We start from the raw sequence: 15039 nt of genomic DNA on the forward strand, positions 1-15039 counted from the left end.
AAGGTCTTTGATTTTTAGTTTGAGTGAATTGGGAACCCATGGGAGAGTTTTGAGCAGAGAAGTTACATTATTTTACTTAGATTTTTAAAAGGCTCACTCCATATGCTGTGTTGAAAATAGACTTCAGAGGAACAAGGACAGAAGGAGAAATGAAGTTAGGGGCTTTTGCAGTAAAAGGTGAGAGACAAGATGGTAGTAATGGAGGTGGTGAAAAGTGGTCGAGTCTGGATATATTGTGAAGAAGGAATAAAAAGATTTTCTGATAGATTGAGAATATGAGGTGAGAGAAAAAATGAGTCAAGGATGACTCCAAGTTCTTTGTTCTGAACAACTGGGAGGATGGGGAAGATTGGGAGGAGTAATTTAGGGTAGAGGAACAATAGTGTTCATTTTGGCATTTGTCTGATATACCTATTAGATGACCAACTGGAGAGCTAGTAGGCAGTTGGGTATGTGAATCCGGAGTTAAAGAGAGAAACCTACTCTTGAAACATAAATTTGGGAGTCAAAAGTGTTTAAATTAAATGTAAAGCTGTGAAACTGGAGATCACTGAAAGAAATTTCAGGGCTTGGGAAGATGAGAAGAGACAGAAGACTGAGAAGGAGCAGCCAGTGCAGGGAAATGAGAATGATGCCCTGGAGTCCAAATGAAGAGAGTATGTGAAGAAAGAAGAAACAATCCACTGTATAAAATGCTGCCATTAAGTTGAATAATAAGAAAACTGAAAACTGTGTCTTGTATTTGGTAATATGGAGGCCACTGAAAATCTTGATAAAACCATTTTGGCGGGGAGCAGTGTTAAGAAGGAAAGCATTACCGGTGTGTGTTTAAGAAAGACTGGAGAGAAGGGAGATGGAAATACGAGATTTGCTATAAAGGAGAACAGTAGCTACAGGGCAAAGAGCGGTCAAGGGAGGTTTTGTTTTATTTGTGTAGGACGGACGATAATTCCACAGGTTTGTATGCTGTTGGAAATAACTCCAAAGGAGAAAAAATATTGTAGATCAGGAAAGAGAAGAGGTAATTTCTGGAAATATGTTTGTGGCTAGGCAAGAAGGGATGGAAACAAGAACGCAGTGGAAGGATTTGGCTTCAGATGGGAGTCCAACCCCATCATCCAGAGCAACACGGAAGAAAGCAGGACATTTAGGCACAGATACAGTTAGTTGGGGGATTTGGGAGTTGGGAGGATAGGGAGGTTCTCTTCTGAGAGTTTCTGGTTTTCCCTCCACTGAACTGGAGGGAAAGGGAGGTAAAAGGATGGAGGAGGCCCTGGAGGCTCAAAGAGAGAAGAGAACATGTGAAATGGTTATCTAAGCAAGCAGAGACTTGAATGGATCTTAACAATGCAGAAGGATGGCCAGCAGCTTGAAGGGCCCACTGAGGCTGGGAATCATGAGTTGAATCTGAGACTTATCAGTGTGACTGTGGACATTCCCTCCCACTCCCATCAGCTGCTGGGGTGCCAGTGATGAGTAAGACGGAGTTTGGACTTAAGCAGGGTTTTACCTGGCATATGTGAGGAAGGAACAGAAGGAAAAGCAACAAAGGGAATGTGAATAAAGGTAGTGAATGCAAGTGAGAGATTGTTAATGTTGGGCCATGAAACATTAGCTGAGTAGGGGGGTGAGGGACACAGAAAAGGATGGATTATAGGTCCTGGTGAGGATGAATAATTGTTGGTGTTGGAGTACTGGAGGAAGTGGCCTGGAAAGATTGGGTCAGTAGCCTGAGAGTGGGAAGCAGTAAACGGCTAGGTCTAGGGTGTGACTGCAGACTGAGGTGAGGCAGAAGACAGTCATTCATCACCACCACATGGGTCTTGTGTCCCCACTAAGCACTTACAAGAGAGGAATCATATCTTGTAAGGCTTTACCTTTCTTCCCAAGCATCTAGCACAGTCAATGGACCTAACAGGGGCTTTGATAATATTTATGAATTAAGTGTTTCAACCATTGAGAAATACAGAAAATTTCAACCATTGAGAAATACAGAAAAATCAGGGCAGTGAGACTCAGATTTTCTGCTATAAACTACCACTTTCTGCATTACGCCCCAAAATTATTGCCAATCCATTGGAATCAGGTAGAGGGTATCCCTGGCCCTAGCGGGATTAAAGTAATGGTTTCAATTATTCAAAGCCAACCATAGAATTCCATTTCATTTATAATTTGTGAAAACATGAATTTGGACTTAATGGTTTTGAGCCTTAGCTGGTGAGTGAGACTAGCCAGCTACTTAACATCTACCTCTCAGTGTGGCCATGTTATTTTATCACTATTATCAGATCTTTACATCTCTGTGATGGGAAGAAAATGAATTACCTATAAAAATTGCCTAAAAATGCAGTTTCATTTGGAAATCCATAGAGGTGCCTGCATCGAAATCCATAGAAATGCCTACATGCAAACCTTGAAACTGTAAAAACAACTAATTTTCACATGCATTTTATTTAAATGGGCTCACTGCTCGTAATCTGTATTTCAACATATTGCTAAATACTCAGGCCAAAAAGTACTAAATATTAGGAGAAATTATCTTCAGCCAAAACTAGCATTAGTGACAAGCTCAGGGAAACAAGAGAAAAAACTTTTTGGGGTCATGGGCTGAGAGAATGAAAATAAACCAAGATTAAAACACACATACGCACACACACACACACACACACACACACACACACACCTTGTCAGATAAGGTGCACTCTCTTGCCCAGCAGTGGAGAGATAACCGGGGGGGCTGAGGTTTATAGTAATCAAATTTGATCACACAGCAGCTTCGGCAAGGAAGGATTGAAATTAATGTTTTGGCAAGAGTCTACTTCCTCTCCTCTTGTCCTGCCCAGAGGGACAAGGCATTCAGAGGGACTGGGCGTGACAGTAACCCTCCACTGTGGTCCTTACCCAGTGTAGTTCTCTGCGATCCGCAAATCTCCCTGACCAAGTTCTCACAGCCGCCCTAACACCACAGGTGTTAGTGTCTCACTTTGAGAGGATGTGAGCTGGAGGCCGGGTGGTCTGCTCAAGGACATCCAGCTCATACATGGCAGAGCAGTGATTCAAATCACATCTTCGGGGTCCAAGTCAAGCCTTTTCCACACTCCAACCAGCTCTACATTTGTGAGTCCAGCTTGATGACCACCTTGTCAGCTTGCACAGGACGTTTGCCCTGACTTGCTGATGGTGCCTTTCAATCAGGATTACCATTTGGGAAGAAAGAACATCCCAGAGGCAGGTTTTCAGCCTTGTGCTTTCTTCATTATGTCTCATATGTTTCTTCACGTTCTCATTCCCTCTGTTTTCCATCACTTCACACGGGGCTGTTACATATCTACGATGAATATTCTGTCACTCTGCCTCTTCCTTCCAAACCAGTTTCCCTATCGATATAGATTAATCTTCCTAAGATGCTGGCTTCATTACTGATTTTAAAACACTCAGGATATTGTCCTCAGGATCAGGTACAAACTCCTTGGCTTGACATTCAAGGCCTTCACAATTTGGCTCCAAACTATTTTGTAATCTTATGCCCAATTCCCCCTGTCCTTGGTCGCCCCAGAGCATGCATATTCCCAGATCTGAAGCTTTATGTCCTATGCTCACTCTGAATAGTGTTCATCCTCATCTCTCCTCTTACTTCTATATATTCGATTTCTATTATTTTAAAGCTGAGGTCTAGTTTTACTCTTTCGGCGACTTTCAGGGCTAGAGCCTTCTGTTTGCCCCTTCAGATCCACTTTCCACCCCTCACCCTGCTCTGAGCCCCAGGAAACGAGTGCCATGGGTGGGCCCTCTTACTCTCTAAATACTGAACTCTTTGTGGTTCTGTTCCACCCAACGTTTACCTTGGTAAATAGCCTTTTTAAAAAAGGAAAGTCTCCTGTAATTCCCAATTTGAACCTAACACCTTCTTCCTACCAGGCTCCTGATGGATACCTTTTCGTTCCTCAGGACTTATTTATTGCTTTAAGCCGCCTTATATCATAGCAAAGACTGTCTTGAATTAAAGACCATTCCCCCCTGTGGTTATATATTTCTAGCCTGACTAAAGTTTCCTGAAGACAGGAAATATGTATTATGCTCCTGTGTATGCCTTACCACCTCCGATCCCAACAATACTTAGCACATCTTTTATTTGTTATGTGTCTCTGTATAGAGAACATGTAAATTGATTAGAAAAGGCAGACCTACTTAAAGTAAAAAAAAAACCACACGCTTGAAAGTATCTAATTATAAAGGAAACAGGTAATTGAATGATGCCAGGAGTTGATAATGATATATTGTACCTTCCTTCTCCAGGTAATTGGTTCCAATTTAGTCCTGCTTAGAATTAAGCAAATCATTACAATAACTCAAAGACATACCCATTGGCCTGTTTCTTCCTAGACAGTTGGGGACACCTGCAAAGGGTGGTAGCAGCTTTAAGAATCTGCCACGATCTTTTTTGTCCCTCAGAAATGGCTTCTAAAAGACCTGGAAAGCGATTTTCCGGAAATCAAGAGAACAACGAAAATTGCTGTAAAAGGTAAATTTATCTCCTGTGACTTTTGTGAATACTAAAATAATAAATATAAAATACCAGGGTGCCTGGGTGGCTCAGTCGGTTAAACGTCCGACTTCGACTCAGGTCATGATCTCACAGTTCATGGGTTTGAGCCCCCTGTCAGGCTCTGTGTTCACAGCTCAGAGCCTAGAACCCATTTCAGAATCTGTGTCTTCCTCTCCCTCTGCCCCTCCCTGGCTCGCGCTCTGTCACTCTTTCTCTTTCTCTCAAAAAAGGAATAAAACGTAAATAAATACATAAATAAGTAAGTACATAAATGAATAAATAAATAAATAAATAAATAAATAAATAAAACTTAGTTCAATGCCTGGCCTGTGGTATTATTCAGTGGGTTTCTCCCTTCTGTCTTATACTAAGATGCGTATACATTATATATGTACATATAGACACACACATATAATTATATTAAAATGTAGAGTTATATATACAAAGTATACATAGGTTTAATTATAAATGTGTTGCAAACATTAAATATAGCACCAACATAATACAGACTGTACTTTTGGAAGCTTAAACTGAGAACAAAATGTATCTGCTTTTAATTATAGTAAATATGCAATATGTTAAGAGAAATAACCATTTCTCAAAATTCATAAGCAAGAGAATCACTGCCTAAGACAATTTGCTGAGAATTAAATGTAGTCTGTACAGTGTGTTTCTGGCTATTGTGAATTGCAGCTGGGAAAATGTTTTGATTGTTTTATTTAATTGCCTCGGGCATTATAATTGGCTCTAAGTCTAATCTCTACACGTTTTATAAGGATACTTTAAGAAAAAAGACCACCGAATCAGTTGACTAGAAAAGAAAGTTATAAAGAACCAGCTAAAAAGTGTCTTTATTCCCTTGTAAAAATCTCCTAAGTAACGCAAAGTTGAGAAATGCATTACACTGAATCCCAGCTCTAGGTTAGATGGGAGTAAATTGGGCTGTTTCAGATAGCCTCCATCTTTGCTTCTTTCTCTTCCTGCTTTTCTTATCCCTTTGCTACTTTGTTTCTGGGTCTCTGCTTCTTTGATCTTGGCTTCTACTGGCAGGTGGCTTCCGTTCTCTGTCTCTTTCTGTGGGTTCCCTGGCTTCCTCTCCATTCTATTGTTGGCTGAGTCTGCGTCTCAAGTGTCGCTAGTCAGGGACCTTCTAGAGGGTCAGTTCACACTCACAGAACATGTCTGTAGAGCCGAGCTCCGGCTCTTCCTCTGCTTCTAGCAGTGTGGCCTAAGGATGGTGTCATGTGATACCTACATATTTCAGAGAGACTCCCCCAAGTGGTCTGTGGACACAGTTGGCACCAGTGTAATAACACCCATGGGACACCTTCCCTCTGGCTGCCCAAGACTGTAGGTGCCGCCAGTTACAAGACATTAAAATGCAAATGCGTGGGGGGCCTGGGTGGCTCAGTCGGTTAAGCGTCCGACTTCAGCTCAGGTCACGATCTCACGGTCCGTGAGTTCGAGCCCCACGTCGGGCTCTGTGCTGATGGCTCAGAGCCTGGAGCCTGCTTCCGATTCTGTGTCTCCTTCTCTCTCTGCCCCTCCCCCGTTCATGCTCTGTCTCTCTCTGTCTCAAAAATAAATAAATGTTAAAAAAAATCTCTTAAAAAATGCAAACGCGTATCTTAGAATCAGCAACATGGGTATTATTAATTTATAGATGAGGCTTAGTGCCATTCCAGCCGCTTTCCTGTGGAATAGGTGGGAATATATGAAGTTACTGAGTGTATACTTGTCTGGCATTCTATACGCTTCCTTGGCGTCATTAAATGCTCAGAAAAACCCTTTGAAATGTGTGTTGCTTTACAGATGAGAAACTTGCCCGTGATCATAGATCGTGAACTAGCAGAGCAAGAATGTACCCCCAGGTCTTTCTTGTTGTGAGCTAGGCCAGCCTGTGAAGGTTGGACTGTGATTGGAAGGTTGGATGAGGGGTACCTGGGTGACTCAGTTGGTTAAGCGTCCAGCTCTTGATTTTGACTCAGGTCGTGGTCTCATGGTTGTGAGATCGAGCCCTGCGTGGAGTCCCATGTTGAGCCCCACATCGGGCTCTGTGCTGAGCATGGAATCGGATTAAGATTCTCTCTCTCCCTCTCTCTCTGCCCCTCCCCTGCTCACGCTCTCTCTCTTTCTCGCTCTCTCTCAAAAAATGGGTGGGCTAGAAGGACAACCAATATTCTTAGCCCTCTAACAGACCAGCAAACTACCAGCATCGAGGACACACATGAATAAGTGGGTGCAACTCCCTAGCGTCTGAGGTCTGGTAGTTAATACTGCCTGTTGGGAATAGGGAACTAGCCCCTGGCTTTCTGCACCTGACACCCTAGCCTTGAGTGGGGTCTCATCAGCTCCCAAGGGCCTATCACCTATCACACAGGAAAGCCACACTATGTCCGTTATATTCTGCATTCATTTCTCATCATTTTGTCCAGCCTGATCCAGATCTGACCATGGTCTGCTAAGGAATCTAAAGCCCTTACTTTCTTTTTGCTGTTTTTCGGTGGCAGTGGTTTGCTCATTTGGCTCTACAAGTCTAAAAGGATTCCATTTTATAAGAAGACCCTAAAAACATGATTTAAGATATTTTCCTTTCATTTCATTCGGCAGATAGACAATAATGAACCCGGAATTTATCTAGTATAAAAAGGACTTGAAATGGGAACACAGTTGGTGCCTGGGTGGCTGAGTTGGTTAAGCATCTAACTTCGGCTCAGGTCTGATCTCATCATTTGTGAGCTCGAGGCCCACGTAGGGCTCTGTGCTGACAGCTTAGAGCCTTGGAGCCCGCTTCAGATTCTGTGTCATTCTCTCCCTCTCTTTCTGACCCTCCCCCACCTGCACTGTGTGTGTCTCTCTCTCTCAAAAATAAATAAATATTAAAAAAGATTTTTTTTAAAGAAAAAAGAAACGGGAACACGGCCATTTCAGAGTATTGTACCTGAGATAGAGATTTCCACCGTGGGCAGAGAGGAATGGCTGGAGGTAAGATTTCATCATTACAGACTACATTGTTGCTCTGAGCTCCTCAAACTCTCATCAGGCAGCCAGGGGCATGTGTGTCTAAACGGAAAAAAGCAGGGCGCCTGGGTGGCTCAGCTGGTTAAGTATCGGACTTCGGCTCAGGTCATGATCTCACCGTGAATTCCAACCCCAAGTCGGGCTCTGTGCTGACAGCTCAGAGCCTGGAGCCTCCTTCGGATTCCGTGTCTCCCTCTCTCTCTGCCCCTCCCCCACTCACGCTCTGTCTCTCACAAATGAATAAACATTTAAAAAAATAATAAAAATAAAAGGAAAAAGGCAAAGGGCAAGAAGTCAGACCACAATGGGGCTATAGCTCTCCACAAGATGGGAGTCTTTGATGCGGCTCACTTTTGTAGGCCCTGTTGTTCCTGAGGCAGAGCTGTAGGAAGCAGGGCCAACTGCCACTCCTACAAAGCCATGGCAGATAGTCTAATCTCCAACTCCATGACGTGCCCTTGGGCCAGAGTAACTCGCGTGAACTCAAGGTTGCCCTCGGTTCCCTCGACTCCCTTCCAAAGCCAAGAGAACCAATTCATGGGAAGGTCTCTGCCAAAGTCTGCGAGATGCAGTAGACTTCAACAACAATCATAAGCAGCTGCCACATATTGGGGACATCCCTTGTTTCGGACGTGTCACACATTTCATCTCATTCGGGCCTCCCAACCATCCTATGAATACCTATTACTACTCCAACTTTAAAATAAAGAGACTGAGATCTGGAGCCAGCTAAACTACTTGCCAAAGTTGACACAGGAACAAATGGCCGAGTTAGCACTCAAATCGAGAGCTGAGTGATGCCCAGACTGCTACACCGTGCCACCATCTGAACTCCCAGGGCCTAGACTGGCCACATCTATGGTGACCGATCAAAGATTCCTATTCCAGAAAACAAAACAAAACAGAACAGAACAGAACAAAAACCAAAATGCCTATAGGTTGAGGTAAGCTCTGCTTCAGTTCATACTCATAGATTTTAAAACAAATAAATGAAGAAACCAATACAAGAATTTTGTGTTTTCTCCTGCCTTTAAGGCTGTTTACATTGTGTGGGCTTGATGCCAACTCCTCCTTTTTCCTCAGCTCCCTTTGACCACCAGCTTCAACATCCCATCCAGCTCTTGGCTGTCTAGTGATTGACTCTGCCATTTTTGACCCCCTGGCTTACATCTTAGCTCCATCCTGGCTCACCCCAATTCGGAAACCTACTCCTTTGGCACATTTCATACCTGTAGCTGTTACCTGAACACCTCTTCCCTTGAGTTCAGCAGGTCAAGTTCATGAAACCACTCTGCACAGAGGGTCTCTAGGAAATGGGTGGGAGTTGAGAAGATGAGTCCCTTAGAATTCCCCATCAGGCCTTGATCTTGATATAAAACCAGTTGGATGGGAATATTCAGGACACAAAAAGAATTGCCTGGCAAACCAAAGTTAGGTAGTCAAGTTCTGTTGGAACTCTGTGGTTTATTGTTGGGTCTCTGATTGTTCAGTAGTAGGGTTTCAGGCATAGAGGAATAGGAGCTGGGTGTGTGTGTGTGTGTGTGTGTGTGTGTTTCTGACTGAGCAGGTGCAGTGCAGAAAGGTTGTATTAGGAGGAAACCTAGAAGCTGTGATTTAAGAAGGAAAAGGTAAGCAGATATGGGGTATTTTGCTCAGAGCAATGATGTAATCTGTAATGATGAAATCTTACCTCCAGCCATTCCTCTCTGCCCACGGTGGAAATCTTTATCTCAGATATGGGGAACTTTGAGTGATCTTTCCTTCTCATCTTCCAACTTTTACTTTCATAAACACTTCTTCCTTTTTTCCTCATTGGTCAGTTTATACACTCAACAGATACTATATTGTATCTGAGTTCCTGGGATTCTGCATTCACTCTATGCAGTGAAAAATTTATTCTCATCTACTTTCCTTATGAAGAAGAACATTATTCCAAATTCATCTCCACATATCCTTTCTGGAAGACATTATTGACTCTACTGCATCATCTCGCAAATTTTCTCCTTAGACAAAACTCAAGAAATGCTCAGCTGCTTCTCATAAAGGAATTTTGAGGCAACATTCAGACCTGCCAGCCATCCAGAGGCCCGTGTTGTTACCTCAGTGCCATAAACTTCAAATGAGTCTCCTGGCATAACAGTCTGAGAGATTTGCCAGTTCTAAATGAATGATTTGCTCTTCCACTGGCATTCCATTGTCCTTAAAACAGAGGCAGAAAAGAAGAGAAGAAAAGGAGTGGAAAAAAAAAAAGAAGGAAAGAGAAGGGACAGGAAGGGCAGGGGAGGAAAGGAAGCAAAGGAAAGAAAATAGCCATTTCACCTTGCTGATCCATGCACTTAATAGATGCTCACTAAACGTTTGTGGCAGAACCCATGAGTAGTTGTTATCTCCAAACAAATGTTCTTCAAGAATTGATAAGAATCTCCAGGTGCTGACAGATGGTATTCCCTTTGGTAGAACAAGTTCCAAATTGCCGAGTAGTTGGGAATTTGTTTAATGGTGTCAGCTTGGGCACAACGTCATTATTTCATGCAAGTCCCATTTTTAAGTGCTTACTACCTGTCAAGAGCTGTGTTTGACACGTAAATTTTTTCTAATCTATTCAATAACACTGGATATGCATTTTATTTTATTTTTTCAGTTTGAAGAGGAAGAAAGTAAAGCATAACCTCTCTAGGTTATGCTGCCTGCCCAAGATTACATAGATAGTGAGTAATGTTGCTGGATTCTTACCCCAAGTAGGTCTGCATTCCTCCTGTATGGATTCACACATCTTCAACTTGTCATAACCGAACTCTAAGAAAAATACAGGAACTCCAAACATTACTTGGGATATGTAATTTATTCAGTGGGTAGGTTTTCTGAAAGCAAAACTGTTTCACCTTTATACAGCATTTTAGAAAGCATTAAGTACCTATGCAGATATCACTTCATCTCACTTATCTTCACTCAGACCTTATGAGACATTATCATTATTTTTATAGTCTAGAGAATGTATAAATTTATTGGATCAGAAAGATTGGAAAACCTTCCCCAGGACACATGGACAGAAGTAGCATAGCCAGAACTAATCACAAGATTTTTGTGGTTTTCACCACATGATTTCACATCCCAAAGATAGCAAGGAATCCTAAAAGGCTGAACAGAGAAGCAGTCAGCAGACGGGTCCTTGTCTAACACTATGGAAACAGAATTGAAAGTCAATACGTGCTAAAATATAATGCTTCACGCATGTGCCTTTAAAGAACATATATAGCAACCACATTTCAGGGGTAATTGTGCATGGTTTCTATAGCAATATGATTTATTTCCAGTGGAATTTGCCAACTTAAAATAGGTTTTTCCTCATCGAAAGAAACAAATAAAAAGTTCACTGATATTTGTTTTTCCATTATACAAAGATCATCATGTTTGGTTATGGCAAAAAGACAATAATTTTTGCCACAGAGCAAACAGGAGAAAAGGTCACCATTGTTTGTCTGAACAAAATGGATTCCCATTGGTCTTGAGGATCTGCAGCAAACAAAGTGCTGGACATGCTATGCCCAGGCTGGAGGTCGATGCAACGTTGGCAAGTGTACTACAACACAAAGAAGTTTAAGTTTGCCTTCCTTAAGTAGAAAAAAATTTTAAAGAGAAAGAAGAATGATTTTCTGCAGAAATGATCACTTCGCCTTGGATGGAGGAAGGAAGTCCAGAACTAGAACAAAACAACAGTAATGAAAGCTCATGTGACTTGTGCTTTCTCTGTCAACACCATTCTAAGATCCTCTACGCCTGGGCTCAGTTACTCTCCCAACAGCCTGCGAGGTAGAAACTATTTCTATCCCTGATTTACAGCTATGAAACCAGCACAGAGTTGTGCATCTTGCCCGAGCACACCCAGTTGGCCCCAGAAGCAGGACATTGAGCCACTCTTCTATGCAAGCATGGAAATCAAAATGAGGAAGTTTCTTGCCCAAACTCCAACGGGGTCTGACGTGACGGAAGTTAAGATCTAAGACTGCAGATCCTCCGGCATTTCCATCATTCCAAGCTGGCCCTTCATGCATGGCCTCAGGTATCAGGAGAATGGAGCCTCCCAGGAAGCCCAGTGGTAAAAGCCCTAATGCTTGTTTTTCTCATGCTTTTTTAATAAACACGCTCACTCCTCTACTTTCAAACAGCTCTCTCCAAAACTTCCTCGACAACTCAAACCCTGCAGAAGCTACTTTAAGGGTATGCCTGAATTTTGGTGGCACTACAACTTGATTAGCTGATAATTATTGAGCCTCAGATTTGAGCTTGAAGCTTTGCCACATAGCAATTGTCATGTTTGGAGGAATGGGGTTTGAACTGCATTTCTTTTAGTCAAGGAGTGATCATGTAAAATGGCTGCATTCCATACACCAGCTGTCTTTGCTGACCTTGTAGACAAAGTATTTCCAGTGAAAACAGGGACTTCAGCAGCTACTTGTTGGGACTGAAAACCAAGTTTGTCTGTGAGCTGAAGCATGAAGATAAACATAAGGAGGCAGTTTTGTATAGTGATGAATGTCGCTTCTACATGGGGGTCAAATCTGAACCCTAACAACTACTAGGTCAGTAATCCTGAGCAAGTTATACAATCCTTCTAAGGCTCAGTTTTCTCCTCTGTTGAACCACCTCCATAGTGTTGTCAAAATTAAGCAAGAGAATTAATATATAGCAGTAAGAGCAGTATCTGGCCAACTGTAGGCCTCACCCCCTGCTTCCTTTGCCCTTGGTGTTCCAATACTGAACTTCCCCAAAATGCCATGTTCTCTAAGCCTTCCATTCTGCCTGGAAGGCTCTTTGCCTTTGTGTCTTCTTGAAAACCCCGTATCATTCTTCAAGTTTAGCTCAAGTGCTTCATGACTCACCCAGGCTGCCTTCGACATCTCTCCCATCCTTCCACTGTTTCTAGTAAACCACCATTGCATTGCTCATTACACTGTAATGTTTGGCCAGTGTGCCTTTCTCTTCATTCCACTCCTTGAGTGTGCATTTATCCTCCATGCCCAGCACAGAGCCTACTACGCAGTGGGCGTTCACTAAACAGCTGTTAAATAGATGAACAGGCAAACACTGAGTTTGCCTGTAAAGTCCAGGCTTACGTCAATAAAATAAGAAAATCTTCTGGAGGTACTAACAATCTAATGCAATTAATCAGAAGGGCTCCAACCAATAACATGTAAAGTGCACTCCCATTTTGGTTTTAATTAAACTCCCAAGCTTTAAAAATTATAATCCAAACATAATTAGACTCAGAAGAGATTCTAGATTGTTTTGTGACAGAAGATGACTTTTGAGGCTAGTGGAAGGAGACTGATACCATGACCCAACTTGCATAAGAGAAATTCCACAGGATTCAAATTCATGTCCCAAAAAGCATATCAGTAACCAACTAGGTGTTGTCTTTCACATTAAACTAAGAGTCTGTGGAAAGAGTTATAGCCCTTTCATTGTTCCAAGAGGATATGAAGTTCTAGGGAATTTTCTCTGTAATACATCTAGAGTTAAGGGCTAAGTCTGGAAAGCAGCTCAACCACACCGTTCAAGGCTTCTCTGGCCTACAATGCTGTAGCAGGCAGGATACCAGTAGTTTGATAAGGGCAGAATATTTCCACATTTTCTAAATGAAAACCAGGGGAATATGCACTGAAGGAAACTTTGTAAAGACACCTTACGGAATGCCACCCCTCATAAAGTCTGCTGATCAGCCACCTTAAGCTGCATTAGCTCACAACCAATGGAGAAACTGGAAGTCAGTGGTATCAGGGTAAAGTCTGGATATCCCCAAGGCCCCTGGAAAAAGACCCCACAGAGCAGAGGGAAAGGCAAAGCTTACTCTCTGACAGGTCCCATAAGAATTTCTCACCTGTAGCCAGATTACACAAGATGTCTCAGGGTTGGAGAAGACCTATAATATAAAAAGCTTCTATAAACACTTCTCTAAAGAAGACATCCAGATGGCCAACAAGCTCATGAAAAGATGCTCAACATCACTCCTCATCAGGGAAATACAAATCAAAACCACACTAAGATATCACCTCATGCCAACCAGAGTAGCTAAAATGAACAAATCAGGAGACTATAGATGCTGGAGAGGATGTGGAGAAACGGGAACCCTCTTGCACTGTTGGTGGGAATGCAAACTGGTGCAGCCACTCGGGAAAACAGTGGGGAGGTTCCTCAAAAAATTAAAAATAGACCTACCCTATGACCCAGCAATAGCACTGCTAGGAATTTACCCAAGGGATACAGGAGTACTGATGCATAGGGGCACTTGTACCCCAATGTTTATAGCACCACTTTCAACAATAGCCAAATTATGGAAAGAGAGTAAATGTCCATCAGCTGATGAATGGATAAAGAAGTTGTGGTTTATATATACAGTGGAATACTACTTGTCAATGATAAAGAATGAAATATGGCCTTTTGTAACAACATGGATGGAACTGGAGAGTGTTATGCTAAGTGAAATAAGTCATACGGAGAAAGACAGATACCATATGTTTTCACTCCTATGTGGATCTTGAGAAACTTAACAGAAGACCATGGGGGAGGGGAAGGGGAAAAAAAAGTTAGAGAGGGAGGGAGGCAAACCATAGGAGACTCTTAAAAACTGAGAATAAACTGAGGGTTGATGGGGGGTGGGAGGGAGAGGAAAGTGGGTGATGGGCATTGAGGAGGGCAACTGTTGGGATGAGCACTGGGTGTTGTAAGGAAACCAATTTGACAATAAATTTCATATTAAAAAAATAAAAAAATAAAAAGCTTGCATAGATTACGATCACTTTTGTAGACTCTATCTGCAATGTCATAGTCAGAAGGGTGTGTGTGTGTGTGTGTGTGTGTGTGTATGTATGTATGTGTGATAAGAACACCACTATATATTCCTCCAGATGCAGGACAATCTGATACTTTTTAAAACATCAATACTGGGAAGGCAGAGTGTGTCCATATTGAGACCCACAGAATCCAGTTTACAGGGCTTCTTCCAGCTGGGCCAAGAGGTAGCTGTGTATGGGCTGCAGAATCTGTGTCTTTTGCGAGATTGAAATCATGGCAGTACCAGAAACTGATGCCCAATTCCATTTCACTGGTATTAAAAAATAGTCCAATACTCCCACAGGGAGAATGAATTGTGTACTGGCCACATGCAGTGGCATTGCTTTGGTAGTTTTATACTTGAAGTTAAGGTCTAAAAAACCTCCAGCTATGAAAGCCACATATGAACTCTAAACAGTAGGTACCTCATCTGTTAAGTTCCCATGCCTGGACAAGCTAATGTCAACTCACCATGTGATAATCAGTTTGTACAATAAATTATGAACCTGGAAAAACAGAATCCAGTTTACATTTTTCATCACTTTCCCACTTGGTTGTCTCTAGGTTTTCATAGAACAATGGTTATCAGGCCCTAATTGATATCTCCCTCCATGTGGTGGGCACTCAGTACAAGAAATGCT

At 42.3% G+C, this 15039-nt stretch overlaps 1 long non-coding RNA gene and 1 pseudogene across 1 annotated transcript in view; both read left to right on the forward strand.

Annotated features, from left to right (window-relative positions):
• LOC122198516 overlaps positions 1 to 10328 on the forward strand; it is a 44347-nt gene extending 34019 nt beyond the window's left edge. Inside the window, exon 5 of the long non-coding RNA XR_006193029.1 lies at positions 10209 to 10328. This is a non-coding gene — a long non-coding RNA (uncharacterized LOC122198516). The remainder of the gene's footprint in view (positions 1 to 10208) is intronic.
• A 4304-nt stretch (positions 10329 to 14632) lies between these two features.
• LOC122229312 lies at positions 14633 to 14812 on the forward strand (annotated as a pseudogene).
• The last annotated feature ends 227 nt before the right edge of the window (positions 14813 to 15039 follow it).

Source organism: Panthera leo, chromosome C2 (assembly GCF_018350215.1).
Source record: "Panthera leo isolate Ple1 chromosome C2, P.leo_Ple1_pat1.1, whole genome shotgun sequence".
Classification (NCBI taxonomy): Eukaryota; Metazoa; Chordata; class Mammalia; order Carnivora; family Felidae; genus Panthera; species Panthera leo.